This window comes from Haemaphysalis longicornis, unplaced genomic scaffold (genome assembly GCF_048455015.1).
Source record: "Haemaphysalis longicornis isolate Haplotype H1 unplaced genomic scaffold, Haemaphysalis longicornis Haplotype H1 scaffold_7, whole genome shotgun sequence".
Taxonomy (NCBI): Eukaryota; Metazoa; Arthropoda; class Arachnida; order Ixodida; family Ixodidae; genus Haemaphysalis; species Haemaphysalis longicornis.
In genome coordinates, this window is record NW_027526422.1 from 104,560,259 (window position 1) to 104,574,303 (window position 14,045).

Consider the following 14,045-nt stretch of genomic DNA (forward strand, 5'->3'; position numbering starts at 1 on the left):
GCGTCGTCCAAGCGCTGCGTGCGGAGCTCCTCCTTCGTCGTCGGCGCGGCGCTCCCTTAGCGCGCCGTTCGTTACCACCTCTGAACCAACGTCGAGGCTACGCTCGAAACACAGATGGTGCAAAGAATCTATTCGGGTACAGCGTCCAAAAAAGCAAATGCAAAGAAAACTTATGATACTCTAACACCAGACACGGAGCGCTGAGCGATCACGCTGGCTGCAAGCGTCGTTGCTCCTGCGCTCACTGTATCCTTCCGCCGAGAACGGAGGAGCGTCAAGCCATCAATTGGTCAAGCCCGGTTTGGCCCGGTGTGTAAGTGCTTTACACTCCGGTATAAAACAAATATGTGTGACTGTGTAAAAGCACCCACACACAAAAGATGTTTTTTGTAGCTTTCTGGTGTTTTTACGCTCGTAAAAAATTGATTAAATCAAGAGCGCACAAACACGTCACGATTAGTTCAAGAAATAGCCGTTGCGCTCCGATACCATCGACCTAGGGTGCCTGGATGTTCCTCCTCGCCGGGCGGGTGAGGAGGAACATCCAGGCACCCTAATCGACCCACCAAAAAACCCCATCTCGGGGGCCCTTTAACTCGTTGAAGTAATTATAGTCACCTAAATAGAAGATAGACCGACGTGCGCCTTTATGATGTTCTTGTGGTTTTTTCATTTCAGCCAAAGCGAACGTCGTTATGCTAGCGGTGCTAGCGGTAGCATACGCCTCTCAAATAAGGCGCCGGCGACAATGCCGAAACTGTCAAGACGGAAAAAGTCACTATCATCATCTGTAATTATTGACGAAGTTTGAAGCTGCACCTTGAGGCTGCAGCATGAGTCTAGGCAAATTGGTGCAATTATGCAACAGTCACGTGCTCCCTTTCAAAACTTTGGACACATGCTTGGCCGCGTGTTTTTTTGGGAGACAGTCGTCGTTGGTTTGTCCATAGAGAAATGTCCGACCAAAACGGCGTGCGCTTTCAACTCCCGTCACCTGTTGAATGCAGGAAACAAACCATAACCTGTTGTTGCGAGCACCGAGGCGAAATGCTTAACTGACAACTAGCTGAAGAGCTTGGACAGTGCGCTTCTCCTGCCAACGTGCGCGACTGGGGACTAGGCTTGAACTTCGTCGAGCAAGCAGATTGCTCACGCGTGGTGGGCAAGAATGAAGGTATGTCAGGGGGCCATTTACGTTACAGTGGCTGAAAAGCACAGCGGCAAAACGAGAAATATCTGTGACGTGTTTTCGGCGCGTATGTCTATCCGGGATCCGGAGCCCCTGCACGTATGCCGGTTGGCCGGTTGGCTTTGCCGGTTGGCTTTGTTAAAGTTCACCAGTTATAAATTGTCGCTACTGCGTTCGTAAAGGCTTTCACGTAACCTCGTCCACGAGTGCACTTAATTTTCAACAAAACGCCCCTTGTGGACGTTTGCAATGCGAATTAAGCGCTGCCTGCTCTCGTGCGTGTTTGGTGACAAAACTGACGCGCTTAAGTTACGTGCTAGAGACTGATAATGCTTTTAAAGGCCTCGTGCAGCGTTTCCTCCGCACTTAATGGGGCCAGTGCGCTATGTACGATGTAATAGAATAATTTGTGCACTAGCTTCGCGTCACGCCCCAAACTTGCCCACCCAGCAAAAGCTAACGTGAAATGACCGGTTTCAAATTGAACACGCCGTGTGGATAATCTCATGCAGAACCATCATCTTTGTCCGAGGCATCAGCACGTCGAAGTATGGAATAATTAGTGTGCTCGTTTTTTTCTTGTTTTAGTTGTAGTTTATTCCGAGAGTGATGGCACGAACAAGTTAAAGGCAAATTTAGTGTGGAGAAAACCACAGGCAGGAGTGATAGGGAATTAAGAGAAATACTAGCGTCAGCCCATATTTTGCCCCTAATTAAAAAAATACACCCTGTTTCGGGGGAATGTTGCCCCCTATTAAAAAAATACACCCTGTTTCGGGGGAATATTCACAGAAGTTGACATCGAGGAGGGTCTGTTCCTCTTTGTAAAGGCAACATGCGACACCACCTTTTAAAACCCAAATCAGACCAAACTTTTCTTTCGACGTGCAAAGATGCAGAGCGTCAAGCTGGTTAAGTGGTCTTCAATTAAGTTTGTGCCAAAATTTCTGTTCAATAAGGTGTTGCCTGGTGATACTGCGGTGGGGATGTTGCCTTGCATTTCTGCATTTTACCGTGACATAACATTCTCCAGTCGTCTTCTGTGGACTAGCGAACAGTGTGGGCATAAAACATAAAAGCACAATGTTTTATCTTTGGCTCAGTGTGTTCTGGCGCAAGTTTCTGCAGCTCAAAATGCAGCTTACGAATGTCATTACTTAATCAGGTGAACTCAATCTAGAGGAATGACACACTGCCCCAGGTAGTCGCCACTTGGTTTGCGATGGTTTTTTTGCAGCTAGAGCGTTCTTAGCGAGACAGACTGATGGCGTTCTGTCAAAAAACTAACACAAACTCCCTGATAAGATCTCTGGACACACGGTACGTGAAGCCGGACGTGAAGCCAGACGTGAAGCCAAAGGTGAAGTCGGACGTGAAGTCGGACTTCCATTGTGTCAAAACTGTTGCTTGGAAATCGCGAAACAGGAACTGTTTCAGATAAGACAATGCGCATTGATCATGAAGGAGTGCAGTAGTATACCTTTATCTCGTAAACCACGTATTAGTATACATTCAGATCATTCGTAGATGTGTTTACCTTGTGTGCAAAAAATCGTCGCATAGGTTCGTTCTCCGTTTGTAATTTGGGTCTTTGAAGGCTTGACGATTGATTGGGCGCACTTTCAGTGATTGCTGGATGCAGTTTTAGTGAAGGTTGTGGTGCAGTTTCGGTGTCGGAAAGCTTTCGTTCGCGGTTCTCTGAACTTTTTTTAGAGAGAGAGAGAGAGAGAGATGAAACTTTATCAAGTGCGAACCGCGGAGTTATGAGTCCTCGGAGGAAGGGGGTGCCCCACGGTCCTCCGACGTGGCGGGCTTGGCGGAGGTGCACAAAGAGTTTCAATGTGGGCAGCCAAGAGGGACCACAGGGCTGCCCGTATGTTTTCGGGGGGAGCGGCCCAGCTAGACCACGAGTTGGGAATATCAGGGGGGAAGGGGTTGGTCGAAAGAAATGTGGAAGACGAGGTCGCCCCCGTACACACCGCCAATATGTATGTTCATTGTCCGGATAGTCACCGCATACCTGACAGTGCGGACGGCCTGGAGACTTCTTTATGTAGGGGAGGAACAGATCACAGGGGAGGGACAATGTCTGCGCCTGTCTTATATATGTAGCGTGTCTTCGTGACATGAATTTAGATGAGGAGGGGAGTACCATGCTTGCTGTGCGGAGGTTGCTGAGGTGTTCGCGGCGCCTTTTGTGATGCATTGCTCTGTCCTCTTTTGGATTGTATTCCTCAGTGCAGGGCTGAGGGCTGCCCGGGAAATGAGCGTCGCGGGCCACAGCGTGAGCTCGTTCATTACCCTCTATGCCTTGGGGGCCAGGGATCCAGTCGAGGAAAACGTGTAGGTGGGGATGAGCGTGCATGTATGTTGTCAGGCTAGTGTGGACAGGGGATGGAATGTCATTGGAGGCGAAGCTTCGTAGTGCTTCCTGACTGTCCGTGCGGACTGTAATGTGGGCGGTCCGATGCTGGTGAAGTGTAATGGCTTCTGCGATGGCTTGAGTCTCTGCAGCTGTGGCCGAGGGGACGTTGACGTGATGCCGTGTGTGAGCTGTGCAGGGGCCAACCGATGCCGTAGTCGTATGGTCCACAAAACGGGCGTCCGTGTAGTAGGTATCATGGATTAGTTCGGGCAGATGTTGAGCGCGAGATGCTCGACGTTCTTGATCTGTGGCTTGACTCGTGTGTTTCAGTATGGGTAGCACAGTGATCCTTGGTATGCTTTCCCACCCAGGGAGTGATGGGTGGGAGGTGGTCGGTGGGGTACCCGAGGGCGCGAAAAATTTCCCGCCCTTGCATTGAAGTTGTTAGTCGGTGGTGCTGAGCTTCATGGTAAATTGAGGCTTTTTCTTCAAGTGTGTTGTGAAGGGCAGCGTCATTAATTAATGCCATGGGAGTGTAGAGCGGCACTCCCATTTCTATGCGGATGCATTTTCTGATAGCTGTTTCTATTTTGTTGGCTTGTGTATTGGTAAGGTGCTGAAAAGGGTATGCATACATGATGCGTGAGAACACGAGGGCTTCCACTTTAAGGAGAGGTGGTAATGTTTTCTTGCTGCCATGTGCAACCTCTACTGCTTTTGACTGGGAACAGAGGGAGTCAGCTTAAAATTTTCTGGCAGTGACAAGAATGAAAATATCGCAGCAGAAAAAGCATAGTCGACACGGTTCTTTTATGAGACGGTGTGAGGGAATTGCTAGTCGTGACATGGTAGTTGCAGGCTCTGCGGTGTGCTTGAAGCCGAATGCCGTGTTCTCATGCTCTAGCCTAGTTGTGTTTTGTTGCCTGGGACGACCATTGCTGTTTGAAAGCAGGCACTGTGAAACGAAAGGGAATTGACATTTTGGTATTATGAGCCTTACTTTGAATGTATGCATGAGTTTGCAGGAATGAATTTATAGATGGAAGGAACTACAACTTTTTGTTTTAATTGTCACCACCTGTAAAATTCTTCCTCCTGCATGCTTGCACAATACAACTGATTGTATGTCTTACACGGGGTCACCCTTCTTTGCTAAGATAATTCGGTTCGGTTTGTTTCCCCGGTGTAGTGAGGCGAGTTTGGGTTGAACTAACTAATATCCAATTGGCTTGCTCAATTTGTTGAGTGCCAGTAAAGGCAATCATAGTGCCACGGTAAAGGCAGTCATAACACCTACACACAATTCTTTTTTTTTTTGGGTTCTCCTTAGCTCAGCATAATTTTGTCCTCACTCACCAAATTTCTTTCATAATGCTACATCACATTGCTCAATGAATTTGCCACGAACTGGTTCTCAAACCATGGCAGTCACGCAGATTTTAATTGGTATTTTTCTGACAACACAGGAACTGCTCGCAGCAGAAAATGGCAAACAGATGCTTGCGTAACAGATTTACAGTGCCCCTGGGTAACGGGTGGTAGCTAAGCATGGCTTTGCTCGAGCCGGTGATAAGATGAGTGTCAGAACATCGAAATGTTCCAGCCGACAGGCCCTCGCTAACTGTGGCGCATCTACTTGTAGATCACGCGTTTGGTCTTACATAGAAAAAAAAGCATTACAGGTTAAAAAAGGGATCAACTTTTTGCATCTTTTTTTTTTGTGTGAACTAAAGGGCGAGGGTTTTGTCAGTATGTGTGCAGCGAGGCTTTCTGATCTTGAGTGATGGCAGGGCAGCTCGAGCGCAGCCGTGTTACCAAGACCTGAGGAGGCAAAAAGAAAAGCACGATGGCGGAGTTAGTCCAAAGCATGGAAGAGAGAATACTCTAATGTCAAGGGGATAATGTGCACTCTACTAATATTTCTGTTCTTCCCTTTAGCCACACATCACCAGTGCATTGTAGAAAAACCTGTTGCTGCTAGCAGAGGAATTTGGTGCCTTGTTGGGGGGGTTGAGCGCAGGCGCTGAAATGCGGTACATCCGGTGCCCAATAAGTTCTAACTCATGGCAAAGAACATACTGTGTGTGTGTTGTTATGGGGCATTGCTTGTTTCCAACAAGAAGTAATTTTTTTAAACCAGTTCTTTTACCCGCCGTGGTGGCACAGTGGCTAAGGCATTGTGCTGCTGAGCCTAAGGATGCAGGTTCGATTCCTGGCCGCGGTGGCCGCTCGTGTGATGTAGGCGAAAAGCGAAACCACCCGTGTGTCCAAGATTTCGGCGCTCGTTAAAGATCCCCAGGTTGTCAAAATTAATCAGGGGCCCTCCACTACAGTGTGCCTCATCGCCTGTGTAGCATCAGCGCATTGTACCTCATAATGAATCGAAACCAGTTCTTTGAAACTGTTTTTTTTTTAGACGTGACGCTGAGAGCATCTGTTGTCGGCGGCCCTGTCCTTCCTGCGTGCGTCCGTCGTCGGCGGCGGTGTCCGCACTCTCCTCCGCTCACCCCCTCTCCTCTCCGATAGCGAACACTCTCTCGCGAGGGGCATTGAATTGGATTGGATTAAAGTGGATTGTGTTGGATTGTGTTGCGTCATAGCCGCGGCAGACGCACTGGCGCCGGCGCGTGTCCAGGTGAGAGTGAACACTCTTTCTCAACATCTGCAGGTGTGCGGCCCAGCGCGCTCTCACTCCGCCGGTGGGCGGCGCTGCGCGCGGTGCTGCGCATGTCCAGTACTCTCTCTCTCCGCGGTCTCCTCTCCTTCGGCGCGCTGCGCATATAACCGGTGTGCCGCTCTCCGGCGGCCTTTCGGTCGACGGTTGCTCTCCTCTTGCACTTGAACCCCCCTCAGCGTCGCATCACACCAGGGTTCCCGTGAGGGGAGGTGGGCGTAATTTTTTGCATTTTGGTGCTTTAAAATACTTCAGAAATATTCAGTTTTGAAAGAGCGCTATTCCATTCGAATTTTAATCAAATATGTTACACACAGACACACATGCATGCGTGTAAATACTTTAATTATAAGTTTACTTCAATCAGCAACAAATACCAGGGATAATAGCAGAGCAGATGGCTGGGTCAAGTCAGCTGTTAGTTTTCAAGTTTGTGAATCAAAGCTATTTCTACTTTTTTTTTAGCTATTGCACCATATGGATGTGGCTGGCTTGTTGGTGCCCTGTTGGCTCAATTTGTATTGTGCTGTTTGAGTAAACAGGAAGAAGAAATTTCAGCTTTAAAGGGCTACTGAAGCGCTTTTAAAACCGGGCAAAACTCTGCTTTTTACAATTATTACATTGGTCAGTTTATGCCTGTAAAGTTTTTTTCGTCATTTTTAGCTTGGGGACAGCGGTATTCGTCAAAGTTGACCCTACGCCCCGCCCACTGCTCCCTGCCGCATTGCCGGAAGAGCGAAAAACTGAGAGGCAGCGACCGGAAGTAACGTCACATTTGGAAGACGGCCAGCAACGTGCGCCGCCGCTTCGCTGTGCCCCAGTTTTCTGGGCGAAGTTCCGAATTAAGCAGGCGTGTAATCTGAACTTTATTAATCATCATTGTCTAGAGTTGCTTCCACGTCGATTTTTAACCGTAATGCTACTGTGTGATTCCCTAATGCGACTCCTATATTAGAGATTTCCTACCCGAGCGCCCGTGGCTACTACATTGCCTTCACGAGTAGTCGCGGGGCCGGCCGTGTCGTCGGGTGCTCTGTGCTTCATACGCGAAGCGACGGGCTGAAACAAATACGGAGGTACCCGAAGTTCCTGATTCATTATTATAAGGGAATTAGAAAATTTTTGGACCACAGCGCTCTGGGCTTCCCGAACTTCTTGCTCGTTTTACTGATCAACGTTGTTGGCTGTGACGACAGCTTAAGCTGAATAGCTAGATTTTAAGAAGAAATCAAGCAAGCTGAAAAAATGAAGCGTTTTCTGTGCGCGGAAGCGCTCCGCACACTCGCCGGTCGTGCAAGCCCGTACGGCGCACGAAACGGCTCGCACCACACATGCCGCGCACCACACAAGGTATACGTGCAAGAGAGGATGATAGTGTGTTGAAAAATTGTGTTAGGAATTGTCATCCAAGGTGATATCAAAAGAGGTGATCGAATTTGTATCGAGATGCGGAGCGCCGACCGGTCGCTGAGGCTCGTCAACGGCCGCAAACGAACCTGCCCGAGCGCGAGTTGCGGCGAGAGGCCGATGGATGGCATTACCTGCGCGCAAGAATGACCACAGCGCCGATCGCTGGAATGACTATCAACGTAGGAATAAGGTTCCACATGCGAGAAAGGGGATGATAGTGTGGTGAAAACTGTGTTAAGGATAGTCGTTCGCAATTGTAGAGATAGCAGCGACCAACTATCTCCCTTGGTGCTAAGCCTAAAGTTCCCAACATCAGCAGCGACTTCGTGCAACCTGAGCCAGCTGGAGCTGTTGGGGAAGGCGTTCTAAAGCTCGTCGTGGACCAGCATGCTGCGCTTGGGTTCTTCTACCTTTTGGGGGGCAACCAACGTGCGGCTCCCCTATTCTAAAACGTGCGTATGTGCAGCAATGCCACGTTCCGCTGACTGGCCGAGCAGCGACCTGGCACCAGCACCTCTGCGCGACGCAGCGACCGGCGGCGGCCGCACTGCCTGTGCGCATCGCAGGCTGCTGCACAGAGCTTGTTGCCGCCTGTCGAACTGTAAAAACAAAGTTCCACATTGGAGGATAGGGATGATGGTGGGTTGAAAAATTGTGCCAGGAATTGTGACTAGCGCTGGTAGTGAAAGCGGCGAACCAATATCTGCACAACTTCCCTGCACCCGAGAAACAAGTCGGCCATGAGTCGTCGGGGGAGAACCCCTTTCTAAAGCTTGCCGCGAGTGAACCTGTTGCCTTTCTCCTATTCTAAGGAAAGATTGTGTGAGCCCTCCATTCACCAGAGGACCTTCTGGCCCGTATCTGAACGGGAACAGAATGAGATCTTCTGGCTGAGGGGTCACCGCAGCGCCGGCACTTCCGAATATGACGTCATCTGCCGCCAGCCAATCGCAAAAGGCAGCCAGGGCTCTCACCGCGCTCGCGGGCAGGGGTCATTTGTTTTGACGAAAAAAGATGGTTTGAGTGTATTTACACATACAATAAACATGTTTTTCGAATTCAGCGTCAAGAAAATCATAATGTAATGCCCCCAACAAAATGTTTTTGAAAAGCTCTTCACCAGCCCTTTAAACGATTGTGGCTAACCAAGCTGTGCATCTTGTGCCAATGAACAAAAGTGGAAGGAGCCACGAAAAGTATTCACTAAAAGCGATTTACTCAACCGTTAGTGACCCTTTGTTTCTCCTGGCTCTTGCCTTTTTATAGGTGCCTGTTTTGATATTCTTGTGCCCGTAGCGGCGCATTGACCAGTCTCTAACGTTGCTTTCTTCTATTTTCCAATTTTGGTTGTGGCAAGGTTGGTTTCCTGTGATACTGTGATGTAGGATGACGGTACATTCTAACTGGGTGTCCCTTTCTCTTAGTACGTCCAGGTAATTTGTATGAATGATCTTCTTGCAGGAGGACAAACGAACGGCCTGGCTGCAAGCCTCTAGGGCTACAACCTGCTGGAACTCGCCATGTCAAAGGGCAGTAAGCGATGTTTTTCTCACAAATTGGTGAAAAGGCTCATGCTTTGCAAAACATGCAAGAGGCAGCCTGATAGCTGCTTCGCAAACCATATAGCAAGACGCAAAAAAGTGGGGAAGTGCTAGGCAAGGGCTTTCTACATGCGAGAAAGTACGTGGCTGTTGTCAATTTGTCTTCAGTGAGCCACTCTTTGCAGGGAACTTGCATAACACAAGCTTGGAGCTATATGCTCTGCAGATTAGAGCACTGCACGGGCCCGGGTCGGCCCGAAAGCCCGGGCCCGATTCGGCCCGCGGGCCGGGCCGCCCAAAGTCGATTATCGGCGGGCCCGGGCCGGGCTCGGGCTCGACGCTGTGGGCCTAGGCCGGGCTCGGCTTAAATTCGTAGGCATGGCCGTTAATTGGTCCGATGTGAAGTGTAGGAAAGAGCATCAAAATGAATATTCTTGGTTTATTGTTGCGCGATTATTTCTGTTATTTGTACGCATTGTTTTAAAAACGTGTTTTGCTAGGTCTGATGGTCACTATACTGCAATTTTAATGACATTTCTTGTACTGCATCAAGATTTTATATTTTAATGTATAACATACCAAAGATACGATTACAAGGAATGTCCAAGAGGGGAATGAATTAATTGAGATATCCTGGAGCTGCACCTATGTCTATGTATGTACACGTGTGGTTTAGATGTCGCACCAATCAAATTGCAGCTGCCGTGGCCGGCAATCAAACTTGCGTGCCAGAGAAACGCCACCGCTTAACAACCAGTGCAGGTGAAGTATTTCAATGCGCGTACATACTCGTTGATTCAAATGCGGATCAAAAAATTTCAGCAATACCAACTTGTGGCTGAGACAACCACGTGAAGTTGCCAAGAGTCTGGTAATCAAAGGTGATGATGTCTCTCGTGCAAGAATACGAGCTATTATTACGCTGATGTGGCGTGAACTGCAGACGGTGAAAGCTAAACTACGTGCACTTTTAAACCCTTATTTGTTGCGTTTCAGTTCATATCGTGCTTGTACAGACTAGATGCTCCGTCTGATGGCCCGGAATATAATAAACAAACTTGCTTCAGCGTGAAAGACCGGGCCTGGTCACACAGGCGCGGGCCATCCCTAGGCCAAAAATAAATGGCCGGGCAGGGCCTGGGCTTGAGATGGCGGGCCCGGGCCGGGCTCGGGTGAGGCTCATTTATGAATTCCCGAGCCTGGACCGGGCTCGGGCTAGGTGTGCGGCAGTGTGCGTGTGCGGCAGTGGGAGGAGCCTGGCAACTTGCGCCAATGATGAGGTGTGCGCCTCATGGCCGCAGTTTCGAAGCGCTCGAGACAGCCGGCTGGCTCCACCGGAGGTATTGAGGCTTGCCACCCTGGCAGATATTTCATGGGTGCTTTCACTAGCGGCGCGGGTGATGTTTTATAGTACCATTTTCGCCCACATTATCAGCTCCTTCACCGCACGAGCCACTTGGTGTGTGCCTTGAGCGGCATTTTTAAGAGCAGCTAGAAGCGGTCGCTCGAGCGCCCCGCACGCCGCCGTCGGACACGCCGCACACAGCGTGCGGGTGGTTCCGCAAAGGCATCAGTGTGCCTGTGGCGTGTGCGGTGCGTTTTCACGAGCAGAAAATAGCCCGCCCGTTCCTCGAGAAAGAGTGACAAAGAGGGGCGAGAGAGAGCCCCCCATACAAAAATTTTGTATGGTCGGCTATAGAAAATCCTTTTTACGGTCGGCTTTAGCTATTTGGCCTGATTATCTGTAGCCATTTCTACGGCTGTCTTTAGATTTTTTTATTGAAATTCCTACGGGTGTCTTTAGCCTTCTCTATGGTCCTATGAACAGTCACCCACAGAATTCATTAGCTTTTTCTATGGTTTGCTAAAGACATTTTTATGGTATGTTGTATATCCTTCTTTAGACATTGTGCTATAGCCCCTTCAAGTAGGTCCTGCATACGGTTACTTTAGACATCTAAAGGTTTTTCTATGGCTTTCTATTGACATCTTTTCCACCTGTGCCAGAATTTTCTTTAACCGAGAAGCTATAGCAAGCCATAGCATTTTCTAAAGAAGCCTGTAGACCATGGTTTCTCAAAGTGGGTTCCGCGGAACCTTGGGGTTCCGCAGGCCCCTCCTCAGGGTTCCGCGAGCCACTGATACATTTTCCCTGGTTCCGCCGTCGCAAAGTCTTATATGGTGAACTTGAGGTGCGATCGATCTAAGGAACCTCCATTACTCACGCCCGAGTGTCAGTAAGCACATCTCGGCGCATAACAGAAACGCGCGAGCTGAGCAATAAATCTCGCCAGCAGCTTGTAGCCAGCCAGACTCCGAAAACGGGCCACGTGGCTAAACTATTGCACTTTAATCTCGGCCTTATATTTCCCCCATGCGCATTTCTCCTGTTTGGAGATAGGTGCCGCTAGCGTACGCATTCGCGTAAAGTCGACGGGAATAAACGATACCCTTGCTTGCTTTAGAATTTATTGCACGTCAATGTAGCATGAACGGAATGAAAAATGGCGGGAGGGGAGGGGGGGGGGGGGGTTCCTTGGCATTTAACGGAACTTAACAGGGTTCCCTGGGACCAACATGCTTGAGAACCTCTGCTGTAGACTACTGCCGACTTCTCTATGGCTTATCCTATCTACACCTTTAGCCTGAATGCTATAGCCACATGTATTGGCATCCTTATCACTTATGCCCCGATTTTCTTTGCTAGGAAGCTATAGCCAACCATAGCATTTTCTAATGAAGCCTGTAGATTACTGCTGACCTCTCTATGGTTTATCCTATTGACAACTTTAGCCTAAATGCTGTAGCTCCATGTATAGGTTTTAATTTCAAGTGCTTTAGCTGCCTACAGTGTTTTGCACAGTTTTGTAAAAACACCTTCGCGACCACTCTTACGACGCGTTTCAGCTGCCTTAGTCTTTTGTATGGTTTTCAAAATACAACCTCATGATTTCTCCTGCGGTGCTCTTAAGCAGTATGCCACAGCTGCCTAAAACATTTCTTCTGGTTTCATATGTCCCCTCTGAACTTGGGGACAGCTAGAGACTTCTCAAAAGCTTATCCCACCAGAACTGTTTTCTTTCTGCTTTTGTTGCTTTTTTTTCTGCCCAAATGGTGACATAACAAAATATCAGTTCACTTTTGGGATATTTTTTTTGGTTGTTACTGATATTTCGTTGTCTCCTGCCCAGCTGCCTAGGCTAAACTGTGTAGTATGCTTTTTGCCCTGCCTTGCTTCTCGGCTGTTTTAGCTAACCATAGGCCTAAAATCTGATTAACACACCTACCCTGAAAATGCGTGGCCTTCATGCAATAGCCATGCACAGCTCCACATGCACAAGTGATCTGTAACTGCCATCACATCTCCAAAGGCTTCTCAATGCATGGTATTCCTTAAAAAGTGCACCTAATGCATATTTCGCCATTGAGAACCCTGCTGCATTGCACTACAGGGTATAACTAAGGAGTAGCCTACTGTTCCTTTAGAAAAAAAGTACAGGTGACCATTCCAAGCAAGACAGATCTTAAACAAAAGCAAGAGCTACTGTTTATTGATGCTCAATTTAGCAAGGTTTTCCTTCACTTTACTTGTCCATGGGAGTAGCCGCCTTTTCCTTGTTCGACATTGATGACAGGGACACTTTACTTGTCCATGGGAGGAGCTGCCTTCTCCTTGTTCAACATTGATGACAGGGACGCCCGCACTGGTCCCTCTTTCAGCAAGCCAAACTTCTTGCATGTGTACTCTGAAAAATAAAACAAGACCAATCACTAATATTGGCCTGTCCATCATGGGCAGAGCTAAGTTAAAACTAAAAAATATTTCTCCGAGTTAAGATCCCGTAACTTGTTTTCGGGTCTAAGAAATGTAGGCACATTTGTGCAATAAATATGGAAATCCCTGGTAATGAGAGGTGAATCACTTTTAAAACCAATCATTCTAACATTTACAGCTTTTATTTAATTGCTTCAAGTGGCTAACCGTGGTAAAGGAGGTGCAAGAGGCAACTGACCGGTACAAATTACAACAGGCCAAGCCTATGCAGAACTGTTTCATGCCAGCCTTTTTAAATTAGTGCTCCATTAGGGGCCTCCTCTGATCTGTTGCCATGAAAAATTTGCCTTGAGACCAGATCAACTCAAATGCAACATCTGATCATGATCGTTCAGAGCAATCTGCTTGTGTCCAGCTGGCTTAAAAATCACGACAGTTGGCACAGCATGAAAAACGTAGCATGGCCACGTGGCAGCAGAGAACAACAGACGACCAAAAAATTGGCAGCATTTCTGCTTCCTTGAAAGATGACCCCTGGAACAATTCTCTTCTTTATGCCCTACTACTACTCAAGCTCTTTCCCTTCCCTCTTGCTCCTCTGCCGAAGACTGAGGGGTTTTGGCTCAATTCAAGTAAGTTGTCCCCCATTCACACCGCTCGCTTGCCATTTGTGGGGAGTGCCTGCCTATTGCTGTATCTAGTTTTTTTCTGCTTGGAGTAGCTCAACTAAGTTTTTGTTTTAATGTTTGTTTTTGTCGCACCTCTCTGACACTAGTTTTAATGCATCGTTTGTTTATTTGCCGTCATCAAAACCAATTCAACACGTACTCAACTCTGGTCTTCTTGCATGATTACGCGCTTATGTTTGGGCTCAAATATGCCCGAGGTTTCCTTTGCACCAAGTATTTCGGCATGTGTAGGTTTATTTGAAATGGTTTTTCCTCCACATACAATGTCTTTTTCAAGCACTCATTTTTTTTTTTTTTTTTCAACTGTTTTTAGCCGGGCAGCTGAATTGTTGACACACACAGACAGGCAGACAGACAGACCAAAATTTTTGCATTCCGATAGTCCAAGAAAGACTCATCTTT

The 14,045-nt window shown here is 48.1% G+C and overlaps 1 protein-coding gene across 1 annotated transcript in view; it reads left to right on the forward strand.

Annotated features, from left to right (window-relative positions):
• The first annotated feature begins 897 nt into the window (after positions 1-897).
• The window catches only part of LOC144146455 (uncharacterized), an 89,851-nt gene continuing 76,703 nt past the window's right edge, over positions 898-14,045 (forward strand). The window contains exons 1-2 of the mRNA XM_077678408.1: positions 898-1,174; positions 9,100-9,171. The gene's annotated coding sequence lies outside the window, so the exon portion shown is untranslated. The remainder of the gene's footprint in view (positions 1,175-9,099; positions 9,172-14,045) is intronic.